This window comes from Muntiacus reevesi, chromosome 1 (genome assembly GCF_963930625.1).
Source record: "Muntiacus reevesi chromosome 1, mMunRee1.1, whole genome shotgun sequence".
Classification (NCBI taxonomy): domain Eukaryota; kingdom Metazoa; phylum Chordata; class Mammalia; order Artiodactyla; family Cervidae; genus Muntiacus; species Muntiacus reevesi.
Genome location: NC_089249.1, coordinates 83400960 through 83420100, shown reverse-complemented (window position 1 = coordinate 83420100; position 19141 = coordinate 83400960). Strand labels below are relative to the sequence as shown.

Below are 19141 nucleotides of genomic sequence, written 5' to 3'. Positions count from 1 at the left end.
GAGGAGGAGTGAGAGGGAAGTGAATAAAGTAATTTGTTATAAAATATTCTAGCAGGACACAGAGAGCCAGGCTAGAACCAAGGAGGCACCTTCACTTGCCTGAAGGGTCTCTCCCAAGGTGAGTGGTTCCAGCACTCAGTTTAACCCAAGACCCCACAGCCCACTAAGGCAACTTAGCTGAGTCCACAGGGCAGCAGGTCTGAGGGGATACTAGCCTAGTCCTATTCCTTCTAAAAACTCTAGGCCTGCCTGGCCTGCCCTATCAGAAGAGCAGAATAAATTTTCACCTGAAGCTTCTTATAGCCTATGGAGAACAGGGCAAAAGGACAAAATCTTCCCCTGGCCTTGGAGAACAGGTCCTGTAAAAGTTGGTTTTGAGGGACATGCCAAAGGAAGGGAGCAACAGTGGCCCAAAGAGTGATCTTGGGATGTCTGCAAGTTACTTTCAAATGGTGGAGTAAATCACGTATATGAAGAGAGAGTGAAAAAGCAAATGTGGGAAAATGTTAACTGTACACTTAGGTGAAGAATGAAAGTGAGAGGGTTAGCAGTGTCCGACTCTTTGCGACCCCATGAACTGTAGCCTGCCAGTCTCTTTTGTCCATAGAATTCTCCAGGCAAGAATACTAGAGTGGGTAGCCATTCCCTTTTCCAGGGGAACTTCCTCACCCAGGGATCAAATCTAGGTCTCCCACATTGCAGGCAGATTCTTTACTGTCTGAGGCACCGGGGAAGTGAAGAATATATACTATTAATATACTTGTAAAATTTTATAGATTTCAAACTTTTTTTTCCTTTTTCTTTTTAAAGGAGTAATTGGTGCTCAGTATTTCTTTTTAAAGGAGCAATTGGTGCTCAGGTCCCAAGTTCTCTTTAGATGAACACTCAAAGTGAGATTTCGGGTTTCTGAGATCAAGGGAGGAGTGGAGGTGAAGAACTGTGCAGGCTGACCCTCACATGTCCTCCCACCACTCTGGGAGATGCCCTGGCCCTGCGGCCCAATCTCACTGACTTAAAGATTCAATGCAGAGATTTTACTGTATGGGGACACTGGGGTGCATCACACTTGTGAAAAATGAAAGTGTTAGTCGCGGACTGTAGCAGGCCAGGCCCTTCTGTCCTTGAAATTTTCCAGGTCAGACTACTGGAGTGGGTTGACCACTCCCGGCTCGAGGGTATCTTCCCGACCTAGGAATACGAACTGAGGTCTCCCGCATTGCCGGCAGATTCTTTAAGGTCTGAGCCACAGGGAGCAAGGGAAAAGTCTGTACGCGGACATGAAAGCAAAAGAGACACTTTCCCTGACCGGGAATCGAACCCAGGCCGCGGCGGTGAAAGCGCCAAATCCTAGCCACTAGACCACCAGAGAACCACGTGCCGTATGCATCATAAATTTCAGTAGGAAATCTGAAAAGAGTCCTGCACCCCGCTCCAAGGAATTGTACCCAAAGAACGTTCCTTCCCTGCTTTCTCCAAATGAGGAGCTCCACACCAAAGCCGAGCGCTATGCGTGACAGTGGACGCGCCCGCGAGGTCCGCCTGACCCTCACGTCCCCACGACTTGCCCGGTTCGGGCGCACCTCACAACTGCCCTGGAGACGCGCCTTTTCCCGGCGAGCGCGCGTGGAGAGCAGATCGCCGAGGCGGGGGCAGGAGAGGCGGGAGGGGAGCCGGGCGGGTGAGACCTCGGGATCCGCAAGGTCACGAGAGACTCCTGGCGGGTGCAGGAGCCGGAAGGGCTGGATAAACGCTCGCAAACAAGGCTCCGCGCCCAGACCTGGATTCCGTCCGGTCTTCCCCCACGACCTGCTGCCCGGCAGTTCTCCCGCCTTGGATGACGCCATCTCCAGCTCCCTGGGCTCAGACCTCCGGTTGTCCCAGACGCAGGGCTTTCCTCAGACCCACATCCAATTAGTCAGGACTTCGCGTTTGCTTCTCCGTCCATGTTTACTTCGGCCCACACAGTCCCAGTCCCTCCTTTTCGCGACTCTAGACTTGGGCAAACGACTCTCCCGAGAAAGGCGGTCCCTCTTTCCCCCTCGTCTGTCGGGGAAAGAACCACCGCCCCCTCGTCCAGTCTACGTGGAAGGGCAGCGCGCTGGACCGGACCGAAAGACCGCGAATCCGCTCCTCTGGCTGGACGTGAGAGGTGAAAACTAGGACCCGGATGGGAGGAAAGCAGGCGCATCTCATGTAATGTCCTGATTTAAAGCAGTTTTCATGTCCACCTCTTTGGGGACTCAGGCTCCAGCGCTGGTGAGGGTGCTGCCGCGCGGTCGCACCCTCGTCCGCATTCGGAGTCCCCGCGGAACCAGGCGTAGCCCCGCGGCCTGGGGGCCGGTGCGCACGCCGCCCGCGCCTCCCTCGGGGTCGGAGCCCTGAACCTCAGACCTGAAGGAAACGCGGTGACCGCCGCACTAAGAAGAAACTCCACGGCAGGAGAAAACGCACGTGCATCCCCAAGCGTGTTACCCTTTGCTTCTAAAGGAAACCGGAGGCAGACAGACACACAGACAACACTGCATTAAGTTTCTCAGCAAAAAGCAACTGCCTGCTGTGAGGCACGGAAACCCCTCCAGACGCCAGCTTTCTGGGAAAATTGCCTTGACCTCTGTCGTCCTAGGTTAAAATTCTTACTTCATGATCTGCTGAACTGGAAAATTATAAAAGGCGTTTCAGGCATTGTAAAAGGTAAAACAAAACTGTCTCTCAAGAAGAATCTCAAGTACAGTGAGGGCGGAATGAACGACCTTGAGATCTGTGTGGGCCGAGCCTGGCTCCCCCGCGGCTTTATGCGGGGCCTGGTCTGCAAGCGAATTCAATACAGGCAGGAAAGAAAGTCTCGGCCTGCGTTGATGCTCGCTATTTTCAAACAGACAAAAGACCTGAGCCTTCAGCCTTTGCTGCTCTTCATGCTAAACGTGAAAGCGTGGTGAAAGTCTTGGACTTGAACTTTATTGGACAACTAGAATAAGCCACAGCGGCAGGAACCTGAGAAACCCTGTTTGCCGCGGACGTCGGGGGAGAAGGACTGCAAGATCTCGAACTCGAGAGCAGAGGGGAGGGCCGGGCCTCGGGTTCCCGGGTGAATTCGAAACACCGCTCATTTCCGAGAGCCAAGAGCACTGACTGACCGCCTGTCCGCAGCCGGGGAGGGGTGGCGTCTACACTGAAGGGCGTCCAGGTTGCTTGGGGCTCAGACGCGCCCATCACTCCCAGCTCCTGCGGCTTCTGGGAGATGGGGATTCAGTGGAGTGATCTCTGGTCTCTGGCGCTAGGCTGAAGAACTGGAGACTCAGTTGGACTTGGGAGCCCCAGGGACCTCACTTCGGGGGAGGTGAGGAACCCTAACCCGAAGGAAGGCCTCTCGGGAGCCGCAATCTACGTGCTTGAGAGATCGAAGGTGCTCCCAGGATACTTTTTCTTTAAAAAATTTTTGGTGGGCCAGTCTTCGCGACAAGTTCATTCCTTGGAGCTGTCATTAGGCGTTAGTACTCACGTGGTTTCCGTAGTGTGGTTGTTATCATGTTCACCTAACAGGGGAAAGTTCCCCGGGCAGAAACAGGTTCCTTTTTTTTTTTTTTCTCTCTGAAACTTTCCCCCCTGAACTCCCGTTCTTTTTTTAAAACGGGGAAAGTGGGGTGGGTTATGGCAGAATGTGTAGCTGCGTTTTTCTTTCCCCAAACCCAGGAGAAGTTCTCTTACTACTGTAAGCCAACTCAGCACTAGGAACCAGGCCTCCTTTCTTTGCTCTGAGTAAGCTCCTTAGAGGCCAGGCCACAGACATTCCAAGGAGGACACAGGAGAAGGCTCACCTTCAGGTTATCTTTGCATCTGAAAATCCCCACACCTGCTCTTCAGGGGCCTAAATCTCCTCTACACGTTGACAGGGATCATGTCTCAGAAAACCAAGAAATGCATCCCTGTGAAGCAAACTTGGCTTTCCCTCACCCCAGCACCACTTGTGAAACAATTTGATTTTCATGACAGAAAAATAGAGAACGAATTCAACTCTGCATGGGGCTCAAACCAAAGACACAAAGATGAAGAATTTCATGCTCCACAAATTGAGCTGGTTGGGGAGGAAAAGGAGTTGGTACATGTGCTTTTAACCAGGAGAGGTTTCCCGGAGTCAGGTCAGGAAACAGGAAATAAATGGATCTGCTCATCACCCACTGAGAACTAAGTCTGCCCCTGATTCATAAGGCAACTGAGGTTTGAAAGAGACCATCACATTGGCTCCCCCAGCACACAGCGCTAAAGCTAGAGTAGGATGAGACCCACCTTGTGGCCTGGCCTCTGAGCAAAGCCTCATTCAGGCAGGGAGGGAGTGGTGAAGGGTGATGAGCAGTGAGGCAACAGCTGGGAGCCTTGTACAGCTGCATTCAGCCCTGGGCTCTGAGAATCACCTGTTTTTCTGCTCTCTGCATCTCTGAAATCTAATCTTTCCTGGGGTAGATTGCCTGTTGTTGCTGTTCAGTTGTCCAGTTGTGTCTGACTTTTTGAGGTCCCAGGGACTGCAGCACGCCAGGCCTCCCAATCCCTCACCATCTTCCAGAGTTTGCCCAAGTTCATTGCATCGGTGATGCCATCCTGTGATCTTATTCTCTGACGCCCTCTCCTCCTTCTACCCTCAATCTTTCCCAGCATCAGGGACTTTTTCAGTGAGTCTGCTGTTCGCTTCAGAGGCCCAAAATACCGGAGCTTCAGCTTCAGCATCAGTCCTTCCAGCGAGTATTCAGGGTTGATTTCCCTTCAGATTGGCTGGTTTGATCTCCTTGTTGTCCAGGGGATGCTCAGGATTCTTGGGCACCACAGTTTGAAGGCATCAATTGTTTGGGATTCTGCCTTCTTTATGGTCCAGTTCTCACAACCGTACATGACCACTGGGAAGACCATAGCCTTGACTATACGGACCTTTGTCTGCAGTAATGTCTGTGCTTTTCAACCCACTGTCTAGGTTTGTCACAACTTTCCTGCCAAGAAGCAACCGTTTTCTGATTCCATGATTTCAGGGTGTTTTTGTGGCACAATTGGTTAACTTGTTTGGCTGTTAACTGAAAGGTTCGTGGTTTGAGTCCACCCAGGGATGCATCTTTCCTGCTATAGATTGCAGCTCTACTTTTCCCCTTCATGAATCACTGCTTTATGGGTGTGAAGGGGCTTGCCGTAACTGAGTGAAGCTATGTAGAGCCACCCAAGACAGACTGGTTATAGCGGAAAGTTCTGACAAAACATGATCCACTGGAGGAGGGAATGGCAAACCATCCCTTGTGAGAACCTCATGAACTATGTAAAAGACTGCCTATCTCCACTTTACTTAAGTCTGAAGTTTTATCTTGTTCCTTCATTTGGAGCATGACCTCATTTTGCTAATGCACTGTTTTTATTTCTCTACATCTGGTAGGGTGGTTATGTTTCCTGGCCTTAGAGAAGTGTCCATTTGTAGGGGACTTCTGTGGATCCCAGCAGCCTGCTACCCTCTCATCAGATTGATATGCTCTAGGGGTGCCCTGTATGTAGGCTGCATTTCTCCTTTTGTTGTGGCTGACTGACCACAGTGCATGGTCTGGTAGGATTAGCTGGCTCCAGTCTCTTTGATTGCTAGGCCCTGCTTGTTTGGGATCTGCAGCCACTGGTTAGCACGGCAGGGTCAAGAGGCAGCTGGCTGTGGAACCCCCAGGTGCTAGGGCTAGTACTGGCATACTGGTGGGCAAAGCCAGGTCCTGAGGTCTGGTCTGGCTGGAGGGCCCAGGAGTCCCAAAGTCAGACTGCTGGTAGGTGGGGCTAGATCCTGACAAAGGTGACTCTGAGGGGTCCAGACACTTCAATTGACTGGCTAATGGGTGGGGCTAGAGTCTAGTCAGTTCCAGGGCTGGTGAAAAAATAGGACAGTTTAAGAAAAGTAATAACCTAGGATTGTTGTTACTTGGATAGTTATAAACTCTGGTTTTATAACATATGCAAAGTTAAATGCAACAATATAAATAAAGGCAGGAAGGGGAGAAATGTGAACTGGTATGACTTCACTTGAAGGTGGACTGTCGTAAGTTACAGATGGATGGCATAAAGCCTAAAGCAATTGCTGAAATAACAGATTATAGCTAACAAGTCAACGGAGGCAAGAAAATTATATACATGGACTTATATACAAAACTATGTATAATCTACGATAGAGCATTTGCTCTTCTGGCATCCTGTCCTATGGATATGTGTATAAGAAAGATGACTGCAGCATTATTTGTAATAATACAAGCATGCATGCGTGCTAAGTGGCTTTAGTCAAGTCTGACTCTTTGCGAGCCTAGGCTCCTCTGTCCATGGGATTTTCTAGGCAAGAATACTGGAGTGGGTGGCCTTGCCCTTCCTCCAGGGGATATAGCCAACCCAGGGATCAAACTTGGGTTTCTTAGGCCTACCTGCATTGGCAGGTGAATTCTTTACCCCTAGGGCCACCCAGGAAACCCATAATAAAATAGAACTAAATTAATTCCAAAAGTATATGCAAAGGAGTAAATAAATATTATTACAAACAATTGAAGAAACTTCACGATTTATAGGAATTCAGAGTTTAATGATGAGTCTAGTCTTTGAGAATTTCTCAATTGTGAGTAGCCTGTTTTCCTCCTGAACTCCTCTTGGAGGATCAGCGATAATCTGGGCTTAGGTTCTCCTGTGGTGCACAAAATACAAGGGACAGGAGAAATATAGTAGTGGAGGTTCCTGTCTTGGCCATTAAGGGAAGAGAGCTTGTGTAGGAAAGGCATGGCTACCAACCCTTTACATTCTATAGCGAGAAAGACTCGTCCCTGGGAGGGACTTAGAACCACCAACCTTTTGGTTAAAAGCTGAATGCACTAACTGATTGTGCCACAGAGACAATCAGAGGTCATATGTTCTCCCACTTCCTTGCTACCTCGTTCAGGTGGAGAGCAAGAATGCCCTCTCCGCCTCACACCGAGCCACCCGCCTTTCAGTTCAGTTCAGTTCAGTCGCTCAGTCATGTCCGACTCTGCGACCCCATGAATCGCAGCACGCCAGGCCTCCCTGTCCATCACCAACTCCTGGAGTTTACTCAAACTCATGCCCATCGAGTCGGTGATGCCATCCAGCCATCTCATCCTCTGTCATCCCCTTCTCCTCCTGCCCCCAATCCCTCCCAGCATCAGGGTCTTTTCCAATGAGTCAACTCTTCGCATGAGGTGGCCAAAGTATTAGAGTTTCAGCTTCAGCATCAGTCCTTCCAATGAACACCCAGGAATGATCTTCAGGATGGACTGGTTGGATCTCCTTGCAGTCCAAGGGGCTCTCAAGAGTCTTCTCCAACACCACAGTTCAAAACCATCAATTCTTTGGTACTCAGCTTTCTTCACAGTCCAACTCTCACAGCCATACATGACCACTGGAAAAACCATAGCCTTGACCAGACGGACCTTTGTTGGCAAAGTTATGTCCCTGCTTTTTAATATGCTGTCTATGTTGGTCATAACTTTCCTTCCAAGGAGTAAGTGTCTTTTAATTTCATGGCTACAGTCACCATCTGCAGTGATTCTGGAGCCCCCCAAAATAAAGTCAGTCACTGTTTCCACTGTCTCCCCATCTATTTCCCATGAGGTGATAGGACCAGATGCCATGATCTTAGTTTTCTGAATGTTGAGCTTTAAGCCAACTTTTTCACTCTCCTCTTTCACTTTCATCAAGAGGCTTTTTAGTTCCTCTTCACTTTCTGCCATAAGGGTGGTGTCATCTGCATGTCTGAGGTGATTGATATTTCTCCCAGCAATCTTAGTTCCAGCTTGTGCTTCTTCCAGCCCAGCGTTTCTCATGATGTACTCTGCATATAAGTTAACTAAGCAGGGTGACAATATACAGCCTTGACATACTCCTTTTCCTATTTGGAACCAGTCTGTTGGTCCATGTCCAGTTCTCACTGTTGCTTCCTGACCTGCATACAGGTTTCTCAAGAGGCAGGTCAGGTGGTCTGGTATTCCCATCTCTTTCAGAATTTTCCACAGTTTATTGTAATCCACACAGTCGAAGCCTTTGGCATAGTCAATATAGCAGAAATAGATGTTTTTCTGGAACTCTCTTGCTTTTTTGATGATCCAGCGGATATTGGCAATTTGATCTCTGGTTCCTCTGCCTTTTCTAAAACCAGCTTGAACGTCTGGAAGTTCTCGATTCACGTATTGCTGAAGCCTGCCTTGGAGAATTTTGAGCATTACCTTACTAGCGTGCGAGATGAGTGCAATTGTGCTGTAGTTTGAGCATTCTTTGGCATTGCCTTTCTTAGGAATTGGAATGAAAACTGACCTTTTCCAGTCCTGTGGCCACTGCTGAGTTTTCCAAATTTGCTGGCATATTGAGTGCAACACTTTCACAGCATCATCTTTCAGGATTTGAAATAGCTCAACTGGAATTCCATCACATCCACTAGCTTTGTTTGTAGTGATGCTTTCTAAGGCCCACTTGACTTCACATTCCAGGATATCTGGCTCTAGGTGAGTGATCACACCAATGTGATTATCTGGGTCGTGAAGATCACCCGCCTTTAGAAGGACGTTATATTGGCTTTAAAGCCTCGGAAAAACACGTGGCGAAGCCGTGAGTCATGTGATTCCAAAGCCCCACGCCTTGCTTCCCCTGCCACACAGTTGCAGCACCCCGGAGAACCCCCGGGCCTGAGCTGAACTGCCGGTGGGCTCAGAGGTGGCTCTGGGTTTGCTCCGCCTTCACTCAACCAAGTTCGCCCCTGGGCAGCGATTTAGTAGATGTGGCTTTTCTGGGTGCAGAAGAATCTCTCTGGAAAGAGACCAGATCCAAAGAGGAAACGTGAAAAGGAGTTAGACCAGGCGAACGCATGAATAAAACAACGAGACCTCCCAGGAAGCCTGTGAGGAGGCTTGCGCCAGATCCTGAGAGATAAAAATTGATTTTATTAAGTAGCAGAGTGGGGATGGAGAATCAGAGAAGAGCATGAAAGTGAGAAAAGTAAGAATTTCTGTAAGTGTGCACAAATAAAACAGCCAAGACAGTGTGAATATACTAGCCTTCAAAAACTTACAAAAAATGCTATGGCTGCCAGCTGGCTTGTGGCTCATCGTGACCATATGATGTGTTAATACTACTGATGATTGCAGCAATCTTGGCTTAAATTTGAGCTACAGCGAGGGGAGCAAGGCGTGCTGGGGACGCTGCCCTTCTGCCTTCGGAATTGCAGGACTCATGGCTTCCCCATGGGTTTTCCCCATTTTCAGAGGCTTTAGAGCTGATATAACTGTCCTCCTAAAGGCCGGTGGCTCGGTATAAGCAGAGCTGTAGAGGTATCCAAAAATGACATTTCAGGAGAATCCACTAGTCACTAGAATTCAGTTATAAAATACAAGAACAAAATCTCTTGTATTTGAAATTTTAGAAACACTTCTACCACTCCTGTATCAAAGCATATTTGAAAATAAAAATTAGGAAATATTCTGAATCAAAACTGAAATACTACTTATATACCGAAGATGAAGCTAAACCTGTCTTTAGATGATGATGGTCAACACCGAAATCAGGTTGATTATATTCTTTGCAGCCAAAGATGGAGAAGCTCTATACAGTCAGCAAAAACAAGACCGGGAGCTGACTATGACTCAGATCATGAACTCCTTACTGCCAAATTCAGACTTAAATTGAAGAAAGTGGGGAAAACCTCTAGACCATTCAGGTATGACCTAAATCAAATCCCTTATGACTATACAGTGGAAGTGAGAAATAGATTTAAGGGTCTAGATCTGATAGACAGAATGCCTGATGAACTATGGACGGAGGTTCGTGACATTGTACAAAAGACAGGAATCAAGACCATCCCTAAGAAAACGAGATGCAAAAAAGCAAAATGGCTGTCTGAGGAGGCCTTACAAATAGCCGTCAAAAGAAGGGAAGCAAAAAGCAAAGGAGAAAAGCAAAGACATACCCATTTGAATGCAGAGCAAGGAGAGAAAAGAAAGCCTTTCTCAGCAATCAATGCAAAGAAATAGAGGAAAACAATAGAATGGGAAAGACTAATTTCAAGAAAATTAGAGATACCAAGGGAACATTTCATGCAAAGATGGGCTCAATAAAGGACAGAAATGGTATGGACCTAACAGAAGCAGAAGATAATAAAAAGAGGTGGCAAGAATACACAGAAGAACTCTACAAAAAAGATCTTCATGACCCAGATAATCACACTGGTGTGATCACTCACACTCACCTAGAGCCAGACATCCTGGAATGTGAAGTCAAGTGAGCCTTAGGAAGCATCACTACGAATAAAGCTAGTGGAGGTGATAGAATTCCAGTTGAGCTATTTCAAATCCTGAAAGATGATGCTGTGAAAGTGATGCACTCAATATGTCAGCAAATTTGGAAAATTCAGCAGTGGCCACAGGACTGGAAAAGGTCAGCTTTCATTCCAATCCCAAAGGAAGGCAATGCCAAATAAAGTTCAAACTACTGCACAATTGCACTCATCTCACAAACTAGCAAAGTAATGCTCAAAATTCTCCAAGCCAGGCTTCAGCTGTGAACTGTGAACTTCCAGATGTTCAAGCTGATTTTCAAAAAGGCAGAGGAACCAGAGATCAAATTGCCAACATCTGCTGGATCATCAAAAAAGCAAGAGAGTTCCAGAAAAACATCTACTTATGCTTTATTGACTATGCCAAAGCCTTTGACTGTGTGGATCACAATAAACTGTGGAAAATTCTGAAAGAGATGGGAATACCAAACCACCTGACCTGCCTCTTGAGAAACCTGTATGCAGGTCAGGAAAAAACAGTTAGAACTGGACATGGAACAATAGACTAGTTCCAAATAGGAAAAGGAGTATGTCAAGGCTGTATATTGTCACCCTGCTTAGTTAACTTATATGCAGAGTACATCATGAGAAATGCTGGACTGGAGAAAGCACAAGCTGGAACCAAGATTGCTGGGAGAAATATGAATAACCTCAGACACCCAGATGACACCACCCTTATGGCAGAAAGTGAAGAAGAACTAAAGAGCCTCTTGATGAAAATGAAAGAGGAGAGTGAAAAAGTTGGCTTAAAGCTCAACATTCAGAAAACTAAGATCATGGCATCTGGTTCCATCACTTCATGGTGGATAGATGGGGAAACATTGGAAACAGTGGCTGACTTTATTTTTGGGGGCTCCAAAATCACTGCAGATGGTGACTGCAGCCATGAAATTAAAAGACACTTACTCCTTGGAAGGAAAGTTATGACCAACCTAGACAGCATATTAAAAAGCAGAGACATTACTTTGCCAACAAACGTTTGTCTAGTCAAGGTTATGGTTTTTCCAGTGGTCATATATGGATGTGAGAGTTGGACTATAAAGAAAGCTGAGTACCAAAGAATTGATGGTTTTGAACTGTGGTGTTGGAGAAGACTCTTGAGAGCCCCTTAGACTGCAAGGAGATCCAACTAGTCTATCCTAAAAGAGATCATTCCTGGGTGTTCATTGGAGGGACTGATGTTGAAGCTGAAACTCCAATACTTTGGCCACCTGATTCGAAGAGCTGACTCATTTGAAAAGACCCTGATGCTGGGAAAGATTGAGGGCAGGAGGAGAAGGAGATGATAGAGGATGATATGGTTGGATGGCATCACCGACTGGATGGACAAGGGTTTGGGTGGACTCCAGGAGTTGGTGATGGACAGGGAGGCCTGGCATGCTGGGATTCATGGGGTCGCAAAGAGTCGGACATGACTGAGCAACTGAACTGAACTAAACACAAACATAAATGCAAATTATGAAAATTAAGGCTGATTGCTAAAGAGATAAATCTTCATCTTACAGTTACTAAAAGAATAACAATAACAAAAGCAGATAGTAGTAGAAATTATCTAGAAAAGCAGGAATTTCAAAGTTAGAAATAAATACACAGAAGAGAAAATATAAATGGTTGACTTTAAAAAGACTATTAAAGCTGACAAAACTGTTAAGAGAGAAAAAGGAAGTCATTGCTACTAAACTTGTAGACATAAGGGAACAATAAGTGAATCTCTTAAACACAAATATTTTAGAGGAACTGAATAATTTGTCCCAATAATGATTTTGGGCGTGGGGGGGGTGTGGAATGAACTAGTCTACAAGCACTAAATTGTTTCAAGAATTTTAAAATCTTCCTGCAAAGAAAGCTCCAGGACTAAAAAATGTTCATTAGAAGAAATGGCTCCTGAGCAAAGAAATTCCAAAAGAATTAAAAGATGCCACATTTTCTCCAATTTATTGTATGAGTTTAGACTAAAGCCCAACTCTCCAAAAAAGACAATGTAACAAACAGAAGTTATAGGACTGTCATTGCTGAATATAGCTGTAATTTAAAAATACTGAATCAAGTAATGTGCTACAAAAGTATGTGAAAATAAAGAAAAATAAGAAAAAAAGTACGTGGAAAGTGTTAAATACTGAATCAAAATAATATAGTAATAATGTATGTAAGAAGTAATCACTTAGTCGTGTCCATCTCTTTGGGATCCAATGGGACATATAGCCTCTCTGTTCATCGAACTCCCTAGGAAAGAACACTGGGACAGGAAGAAGGGAATAAGGAGTTCCTCCTGACCAATAGATTGAACAGGCAAATTTTTTACCATTTGAATCACCAAGAAAGCTCATTGAATGCTATGACAAAATTGGTCTTATCTTGGAAAATAGTTGATGATCTTTAGAAAATAAATTAATTTAATTAGCCACATTAACTCTGTAGACAAGGAAAATAATAATTACTACACAGAATATGGGGTTCCAAAATCACTGTGGATGGTGATAGCAAGCCACAAAATTAAAAGACGCTCGCTCCTTGGAAGGAAAGCTATGACAAACCTAGACAGCATATTAAAAAGCAGACACATCAATTTAGTGACAAAGGTATAGTCAAAGCTTATGGTTTTTCCAGTAGTCATGCAGGGATGTGAGAGTTGGACCATAATGAAGGCTGAGCGCGAAGAAATGATACCTTCGAATTGTGGTGTTGGAGAAGACTCTTGAGAGTCCCTTGGACGGCAAGGAGGTCAAACCAGTCAATCCTACAGGAAATCAAACCTGAATATTCATTGGAAGGACTGATGCTGAAGTTGAAGGTCCAATACTTTGGGCACCTGATGCAAATAGCAAACTGGTTGGAAAAGACTCTGATGCTGGGAAAGATTGAAGGCAGGAGGAGAATTGGACAACATAGGATGAGATGGTTGGATGGCATCGCCGAATTCAATGGACATGAACTTAGGCAAACTCGGAGAGACAATGAACAGGGAAGCCTGGCGTGCTGCAGTCCATGGGGTCTCAAAGAGTCGGACACGAATTAGCGACTGAACAACTATATATATAGCACTGTTGACTCATATTTCCAGGTACAGGATATCCTTCCTGGAACACCGATGGGCTCACAGGACGCTCAGAGGCCGGCCGAGGTGGCTGACGATGTTAAATTTATCACAGCGTCCGGCGCACAGACTCAGAGACCTCTCGCCACTACTACGCAAGACCCCGTCTTCGCATCCCCGCTCCTGTCCTCGCGGATTCCTCCCCTCAGGCTTTCCTCTCTACCTTGGGCCGCTGGCGCCTCCCCGGACACTGGGGGTCGGCCGGGCCCGCAGCTGCTGTCTTGATTCTCGCTCCCTGGTGGGTTGTGGCCCATCCGTCAGCCCAAGCTCCAGAGTGCGAATCAGCGACCTGATGGCTCTTTGGGTTGCTAAGACCTTCTGGGAGAAAAACTGAAAACTAACAAGTCCAAATATTCTGAATCGAAGGCCCACAGAAATACTTACACATTGAAAGGTACGAATCCACCAGCGAGGTAGTTGCTGCGCTGCCAGCAGCCAAATGCTGCTCCATACACCCAAACACCTCAGAGCTTTGCAAAGCCCCAGTTGAGTCATCACCTTACAGTCTTCTGTTCAGAACCACCTCGAGGTTTTCAGTTCTCCTTTTCCTGCTCCTGGTGGCCGGAACCGCGTAGTATTCGGACCTGACTGGGCAGTAGGCAAAACAAGGAGGAAGTGTGAAAAGTACTTGGCCAGTATGCATTGGCCAGGAATCGAACCCGGGTCTCCCACGTGGGAGGTGAGAATTCTACCACTGAACTACCAATGCTTGCCACAAGCAGCCCTTTGACAGCTCCAGAAAGAATCTCCAATGACCAAGGGCCTGGTGGTGGGGCAACAGAAGGCTTCCCAAATAGGTGTTGTCTTTGGAAGACAGAACTAACAGACTGAAAGGCATTCAAAGCAAAGGCTTGCAAAAGAGACAGACAATCAGGTAATAGCATGCAGTGGGGACCCCCAAATGAAAATATAGAAACATTGGTTTTGTTAGCTCACATTACAGCTCTGAGAAAGGCTCTTTCCAATCACAGAATAGACCCCTGAAGAAAAACATTGGAGATTCATCCAGATCCCTTGTTTATAACCCTAGGCCTTCAACTGTCAACCTTAAATTTTACCTTAAAGAGTCTATGCAATGGTCTTAAAGAGTCAGAGAAAATGGTCTAACTTGCCAGAATAGGCAAGTAAAAAATATTTATTTTTTATTTTTTTATTAGTTGGAGGCTAATTACTTCACAACATTTCAGTGGGTTTTGTCATACATTGACATGAATCAGCCATAGAGTTACACGTATTCCCCATCCCGATCCCCCTTCCCAGAATAGGCAAGTAAAAAATATTTTTAATTAAAAATTTTATTTTTAAGACTTCAAAATATACAAGTTCAAAGGTTACTTTCCATTTACAGTTATTACTAAATATTGGCTATATTCATCATGTCGTACAATACCTCCTTGAGCCTATCTTATACCTAATAGTCTGAACCTTCCACACTCCCAACCTTATGTTGCCCCCCACTCACTGATAATCATTAGTTTGGTCTTTTTATCTTTTGTTGTTGTTGTTATATTTACTAGTTTGTTGTGTTTTTTAGGTTCTGCCTATAAGTGATACCATATTACCACTCAGCTTAATGCCCTCCAAGTCCATCCATGAACTGCAAATGGCAAAATTTTGTTCTTTCTTATGGCTAAGTAGTATTCATTTGCCTCACTGTATCCTGAGTGACCTTGCACAGCCCAAATCTGAACACGCCTGTTGCCTAAAGCCACCCAGTATCCCCATATTCCTTCACTAAAATGTCTTATTACCTCTACAACATGTACTCTCCTTCTCCTCCTCCTTATCATCGAGATACCTCTTGCCAATCCCCAAGTCCAGCAACAGTGAAGTAACTTGATGGTCCAGGAACTCTCCCCCTTTCAGCGACTTGCTTCTCTCCACAGGGAGGCCTTTCACAACTCCTTCTTCATTCTTCAAACTCATCCTCATTCTTCAGGTCTCAGTTCAGAAGTTTCCCCTGGAGAGACTTTCCTGACTGCCAGAATTGAATGTGTGATGTGTCCACTTTGTTTTTGACATTGTGTTCTAACAAAATCACATTTTACTTAACTCTTGTCTTCCAAAGACGTATTTTCATAAGAAAAATATGTATATTTCCCCCCAAAACCAAGACTAGGTATGTAAATAAAATATTTTCAAAAGATAGCACAGTGCCTAGCATAGTTTACAGTCTAGAGTTGTTAAACAAGGAAAGAGAGAGAGAGGGGAGCAAATAAAGGAAAGTTTCTCTCTTTCTCTCACACACACTAACAGATAAAGAAAAAATAAATTTATCAAGATAGGCAGAATGATTAGTCTGCAAACCATTGGAACTGCAGCATAACAACCGAAAAAGGTTGAGAATAAAATGATCAAAAATAAAGTTTTGCTTGAGTGTAATGTGGTAAAAAGATCTTGAGTGGATCTTCAGAGTTGAAAACAACTCAAGAGCTGGGAAGGAGAGGAGAAAGGTATGGTGTGGTGTGATGAAGAGAATAAACTTTGGTGTAAAAACTTCACTTATACTTTTGTGTAGGTCTCTGTAAGACACAAGAGTTTGAAAACTGACCATTTTGATCCTTGGGCTTTTCTAAGGACTTAAAAGAGATGCTTAGGAGGAGAGAAACTCTGGGGTTCTGCAGTGATTGTGCATGGATTAGTGCTTGGCCTATACTAGGCTAATTGTTTAAAAAAAGAAAAAGAATAAAAAAGGGATAATTTGAATATCAGACAAGGCAAAGGGCAAAAGAAATTTATGTTAGACAGAAGAGTAGCAATCCAGCATCTACCCAGAATCAAATGCAATCATTCTTCTCTGCATGCCCTCCTTGAGTGATCAAAGAGGATGGGGATAAAGGGAAATCTTGGAGCGAAATTTTCATTTATTCACCCTTTTGCAGGTCTCTCTCAAACACAAGAGCTTAAAAGCAAGGCCATTTGATTCTTGGCCTTTTTCAACAACTCAAAAGAGTATCTTATCTGGTTAATCATTAATTCTGAAGAGAATAGATTAAATTCACTTAGCTGTCCACTTGAAAAAATTTTTGTTATAATTTATATTACTATTATTGAATCAGGAGAGGAGGATATTAAATTGCTTTAAATTTTTTTTTTTTTAAAAAGAAAGAAAGAAAAAGAGCCGTAGGAGAAGAGAGGCTTAATTGTCATTTAGATCTTCTGGAGTAACTCAGGCACATCTCCAAATTTTGAGCCTCCCAAACTGTCTCTGGGTCCGGAATGCCTGTTTGGGGAAGAATTGGTGTTTGTCTCAAGAGTGAGGGGAAAGGGTTTGGGAGGCACCAAGCCATGGGAGGGCAAAGAGAATGCATCTTAAGTGAGGAAATGAAGTCCAGTATTTTGATTTGAATTTCACATCTTGATGGTGTTTCCTGACCTAAACCTCCTGTACAAACTTCTGTTCTGGTTGTGCTTTTAGGGCTTTGTTCTGCATTTCGAGTAAAGAGGCTTGTATAAACTGATTTTTTGAACTGGCTTTGCAACATTGGTCCTGTGACTCTTTCTAGTGATGCCGAGAACAAGGGCTCAGAGGAAAGCACTGGTGGTTTAGTGGTAGAATTCTTGCTTCCCATCCAGGGGACTGGGGTTTGATTCCTGACTAATTCCCAGTTTAAGATGCTGTGTTCCTTACCCTTTAAGGAACTGTCTTAGTTGGAAAAATTAGTTTTTGCAGCCCTCTATGAAGTGCTTCCAAACCGCTAATGCTACAGACCCCTCCTGTTGGGAGTATGTCTTTGAAGCACCGAGTTTATCTGCTGAAACCCCTGAGGTTTGGAATTTTTGAAACTGAAACTTCATATCCTTTTTCCTATCCCAGTCTCGGACTATATCGCACTATGGAGTTTCGTACCCAAGAAACTTAGTGTAAAGCCTAAGGTCACATAGATTTTCTCCTATGCTATCTTCTGGAACTTTTATAATTTAGCATGTTCCTTTTCAGTCTATGAACTATTTTGAGTTACATTTTGCGAAAAATGTAAGGTCTATGGAGATGCACTCAGAAATTGCAGAAGTGAGAGGAGGCAATTTTCTGCAGCTGTTGCTAGTGGCAAATAAGGTTATGGAACTGTGAGTGTTTAGACGAGGTAACTGGCAGTCATAATCTACTTTCTAGTCCACCTTTTCAGTGCTCTTCAGTGGCAGTAAATATTCCACTTTTCTATGACCTGCCTCACTGCTCCTCTCCACTCTGGCATACTAAAATTTCTAGGATAGAAAGTCATTGGTCTTGCCTTCCTTGACAATTTCCTGTCCATTACTCCCTTTCTTTCAATGGACTTTTATGCTCATATCCACAAATAACTAGTAGAATGGCATTTACATGAGCCTTTCCCAAAAGCTGTAGTTTGAAATTATCTAAATGTCCATTATTTGTGACATAGCTTTATATTGGCATAATGCCAAAATTAAGGTGTGAGAAATTCAATAACATACATATATATCAAAAACATCACATTGCTTGTTAATAGCTAGATAGAAAATTTATATATTCATTCACATGAACTTGAAGAAAGCAGCCTCACCTGAATGAGCAGACATCAGAGTTGAATATCAGAGGATGGATATGCATTACCTGGAAAGTATCAAGGGCCATGCTTGAACGATAAAAATTTTCTGTCTATCCTGGTGACAACTACACATTACAAAATTAAAACAGCTGTTCATTAATGATACAAACATTTTGTTCTGTAAACACAATAATTTCCTTTCAGGATAAAAATGAGAGGTGGGATGTCAGAAAATCCCGAGTAGACCATGACCAGTTTGCAGTATACTGTAAACTCATTAAAATCTGTTTTATTTTGTATTTTAAAAAAAGCATGACTGATACTTGAAATATTTCCACCAACAAACAAACAAAATCCCCGTACAGCTAGACAGTTTCTTTCGTGGAATATATATACAAGACTCATTTAGAGCTTGAACCTGGTCTATAGATATTTTCTCTTAAATGGCGAGATCTGGAGCACGTCCAGAGCTCTATAACCTAGTGACCTCCGTTCTCCTGACCCTCCTCGTTTTGGCGGTCAGCGACCAGGCCAAGAGTTGTTTTGGTAGATACAAGGCAAAACATAAACACTGCCGTGACTCGGATTCGAACCGAGGTTGCTGCGGCCACAACGCAGAGTACTAACCACTATACGATCACGGCGCGCCACTGTGCGGTAGGCGAAATGCGACATTGCTCGTTTAACTTTGACAAATCCGTTCCAATTACTGTGCTGCTTTGTTGTTGGATAATTGCAGGCACTCCTGATTCTCTCTCACATCTTCCCTCCGTCACGCCCTCTCAAGTCTGTTGCATTTTTCATTTCCCCTGCGTCCAGTCCTTGTCTCTGCACGGGCTTGCAGAAGTTATCTTTGCTTTGTCCTTGCCGCCCCGGCTTCATTCCCGCCTCTTTATATTTCTGTTTTGATCAACCGTTCTCAAGCCCTCTTTCTGGCTCCCTTGGCCGGCTGAATGCAGGGAGAAAGGGGGCAAGCCAGGGGCGCAGACGGTCGAAAGAAGGCAGAGCAAACGGGGAGGCAGCCCTGAGCCCACCCGGGGTTCAGCTTCCCTGGGGCCCGCTCGGATCAGGCCCGGAGCGTCTCCGGGGCTCTGCATCTGCGGCGAGTGTGGCGCCAGGCGCGGCGGGGACGCTCGGCTGCACTTCTTTCGGAATCTCCAGACCCGAGGCTTCCCACAGGTTTCTCCTGTTTTCGGAGGCTTTGGAGCGGGTAGG

General features: G+C 45.1%; 3 non-coding genes across 3 annotated transcripts; all 3 read right to left on the bottom strand.

Moving 5' to 3' along the window:
- Positions 1-1297: 1297 nt before the first annotated feature.
- On the bottom strand, positions 1298-1369 carry TRNAE-UUC (transfer RNA glutamic acid (anticodon UUC)). The gene has a single exon. It is a non-coding gene; the product is annotated as a tRNA-Glu (tRNA).
- A 12687-nt stretch (positions 1370-14056) lies between these two features.
- TRNAG-CCC (transfer RNA glycine (anticodon CCC)) lies at positions 14057-14127 on the bottom strand. Its single transcript has one exon. It is a non-coding gene; the product is annotated as a tRNA-Gly (tRNA).
- Positions 14128-18498: 4371 nt separating this feature from the next.
- Positions 18499-18570, bottom strand: TRNAH-GUG (transfer RNA histidin (anticodon GUG)). Its single transcript has one exon. It is a non-coding gene; the product is annotated as a tRNA-His (tRNA).
- Between the last annotated feature and the right edge of the window lie 571 nt (positions 18571-19141).